Genomic DNA, 3,835 nt, shown 5'->3' with positions numbered 1-3,835 from the left:
CATTTTTGAGGCATGCCTCTTCACCTGAGCAACTCCCTCCCCACCCCCTTCTCCACCCCAAATGTTTCATTGTCCCAGAGACAAACTTGGAGTTGCAGACTGAAGTCTGAAAGTTCTTGAGTTCTTTTTTGGAAGAAACTGAACTGCAAAACACATGTCCTTGGTATTTATAACTGGCCAAAATAATGTCCATGTTGCATCTGCCATGGAGAATTAAACCTTCTGAGCTGTCCCGTAATACAAAGAGGCTGCAGGGCTGTGTGGTCGCCACCCTTTGTTTAACTCATGCAGCATTTGAGAAGCACATTTGCCTACAAGAAATAAAGCTTCCTTGGGAAATGGCTTATAAACCGTCCTCAGATGACGATAAACCCAAACAGCAGGCCTGGCTGAAGTGATACTCCCCTGGGGGCCCGGGGTAGACCAGCTGGATCTGTTGGTAACATCAAAGGCACAAACAATTGAACCAACGTGGGCATCTCATTTCTCTCCGCAGCCCTGGGGCCCTCAGACATCTGCAGCAAGGGGAACCTACCGCGTCTGTGCGTTTTCTTCACCTGAAAGTTGATTTTGTCCGAGAGCTTATAAATCGCGGTCCCCATCTCCCAGCTGAGCCCAGCCCTGCTGTGTAGCATGGAGAGACAGCTGACGGTGGGTGACAGGCGGAGGAGACCAGCCCCGCTGACCGGTGTGACTCAGAGCCAGGCAGGCAGGGGCCTGGCCTCCCTCCGCTTCTGGCTCCATGCTGGGGCTTGCAGACTTCCACAGCTCCATCCCTAAGCCTCAGAAGATGCAGTGCTGTTTTTCAAACACAGGATTAGAGGTGTCTGTGATGTACAGCTCAAGGCCTCTGGACCCAGGTGTTTTAGGAGATCTGTGTGACCTTGGGTAATTTTTAAACATCTCCGTGCCTCCATTTCTGCTCTATGATGAGAAGTATAGTTCCCATTTTACTGGGATTATTATTTTTTTTTCTTTTATACGGTGCTGATGGTTGATCCTGCAGAGCCTCCCACATGCTAGGCAAACGCTCTACTGCTGAGCTACATCCCCAGCCCTCTTTTTAGTTTTTATTTAACCAAGTTGCCTATACTAGCCTTGAACTCACTTGTAGCTCAGGCAGGACTTGAACTTGTGATTCTCCTGCCTCAGCCTCCCATGTAGCTGGGATTATAGGCCCAAACCACCATGTTACTAAACCTGGCTTTGAGTTGTAACAGGCATGACAAGTGGCAAGGCAGCATGGTAGGAAGTGCTCTGCAAATTGATTTCCGTGTTGTCTAAGGACACTTTGAGGGGCTGGAGGGATGGTTTAGGAGTTAAGGTGCTTGCTAGCAATGCCAAAGGACCCAGATTTGATTCCCCAGTACCCACGTAATCAGATGCACAAGGTGGCACATGTGTCCAGAAGTCAGTTTTAGTTGCTAGAAGCCCTGGGGTGCCCATTCTCTATCTGCCTCTGTGTGTGTGTGTGTGTGTGTGTGTGTGTGTGTGTAATAAATAAAATATTTAAAAAAGAAAATTTTGATGCTACTCGTTAAGAAAACTTGCATTCATGAGCAAGGCTGCTGATATTTCTTTAACTTGTTTATTTTTATTTACTTATTTTGATAGTGACAGACAGAAAGAGAAAGAGAGAGAGAATGGGCGCTCCAGAGCTTCCAGCCACTGCAAACGAACTCCAGACATGTGCGCTGCCTTGTGCATCTTGCTAACATGGGTCCTGGGGAATCGAGCCTCAAACCGGGGTCCTAAGGCTTCACAGACAGGCAAGCGCTTAACCGCTAAGCCATCTCTCCAGCCCAATGCTGCTGATTTATTGGGGCGCTATTTCTAGTTACTTCTATGAAAAGCAGGAACCCCTCTTCACGAGGTAAGTTGGGTTGGGCTAATAGGCTTTGGAGAAATGGGAGCACTCTTCACAGTCAAGACCCCAGAGCAGGGCAGGGGCTCACACGGGGTCCTGTAGCGGTCTGCAATCTTCAGAGGAGGGCGCTGCTCCCGCACCTGAGCGTCCTCAGCAACGCGCAGTCTCTTTGGAGGTGAGAAATTCCACCCAGGCTCCCCCGCACCCATCGCTCTAGGTCGGTTCTCTGCTTCGCTGCCGTCCTACGGCGAGGTGGCTTGACCACAGTCTAATCTCCCAAAGGGAGGTCGTCCAGACTTGGTGCAAACCCTCAACAGCACAAAAATAGCTTTTCTTTTTCTCTCAGCTGGGTCTGTCACTCACTAGCTATGTGATCCCGGGGTACCAGTTGTCACCTTTGGGGGATGAACGATGCTCTCAGGACTTCTGGGGCTCTGGGCATTCTCCGCTTTCCTCTGAGCGTCAAACCTGTGTTTGCTGTGTGTGGTCTATCTTTATAGAGGATCAATAATTAAAAAGAAAAATTTGTAGTGGCAGGGATCGAAGTTAGGACCTGAAGCATGGCAAGCAAGTGCCCTATCATTGTTATTTTCCCAGCCCCAACTGCTTTTGTATTGAAACAAAACTGGAAATATAATGGAATGCCATTGAAAATTCCAAAGGTTGTTTTGTTTTTTTTTTCAGGAAAAGACTGTAAGTTTTTTTTTTTTTAATGTTCATTGTGGGGGGGAGGGGAAGAAACAAGGATGATTGATGGCTGCAAAGCAGTGTAAATGTAGCTAGTGTCACTGAGTTATATACTTTAAATGGTTAAAATGTGTAATCCTAACCTGCAGGAGGCTGAGGGGGGAGAATGGAGAGTTTGAGGCCAGCCTGGGCTACATAGACCCTATTTCAAAAAAGCAAAATGGTACCAGGTGTGGTGGCGCACGCCTTTAATCCCAGCACTGGGGAGGCAGAGGTAGGAGGATTGCCATGAGTTTGAGGCCGGCCTGAGATTGCATAGTGAATTCCAGGACAGCCTGGGCCAGAGTGAGACCCTACCTCAGGGGGAAAAAAAAGAACCCTCTTGAACCACCAGTGCTGTTCGTTACAGTCAAGTGTGTGTGTGTGTGTGTGTGTGTGTGTGTGTACAAGCAGATGCATGTTCTTCATATGAATACATGTAGAGGTCACAGGAAGATTTTGGTTTCCTCCGGTCACCCGTCTATGAACTTATCTCCCCGAGAAACAGAGTCTCTCACTGAACCTAGGCCTCCTCTGTGTTTTTCAATTGGCCGTTAGTGCTGGAGTCACAGACATGCACAGCCTGGCTTTTCATGTGGGTGCTGTGGATCAGACTCAGGTCCCAGTGCTTGCACAGAAAGCACTCTTAGCCACCAAGCCATCCCCTCAGCCCTAAGCAGGATAGACTAGACATGAAAGTTATGTATTGCATCTTTAAAAAATATTTATTTTCAAGCAGAGAGAGAAAAGAGACAGAGAATGAGCATGCCAGGGCATCTAGCTGCTGCAAACGAACTCCAGATGTGTGTGCCACTTTGTTTAGTTGGCTTTACATGGAATCTGGAGAACCAAACATAGTCAGTAAGACTTTGTAAGCAAGTGACTTTAACTGCTGAGCCATCTTTCCAGCCCCCATGGCAGGATTTTTGAATGTTTTTACCATAAAGAAAAGATCACTTGAGGAGACAGATCTGTTTAACCTGACTTATACCTCATACAGTGTCTACATGTATCCATGAAATACCACATAATGTATAAATATGTAGTTATTATACATCAGTTTAAGTTTACACTGACAAAAGAAAATAGAAAATGCTGATTGTTATTTCTTTTTTTGTTCGTTTGTTTGTTTTGAGGTAGGGTCTCACTGTAGGCTCACCTGGGATTCACTATGGAGTCTCAGGGTGGCTTCGAACTCACGGTGATCCACCTACTTCTGCCTCCCGAGTGCTGATATTAAAG

Source organism: Jaculus jaculus, chromosome 6, assembly GCF_020740685.1.
Source record: "Jaculus jaculus isolate mJacJac1 chromosome 6, mJacJac1.mat.Y.cur, whole genome shotgun sequence".
Lineage (NCBI taxonomy): Eukaryota > Metazoa > Chordata > Mammalia > Rodentia > Dipodidae > Jaculus > Jaculus jaculus.
Note: the sequence above shows the minus strand (reverse complement) of the source record.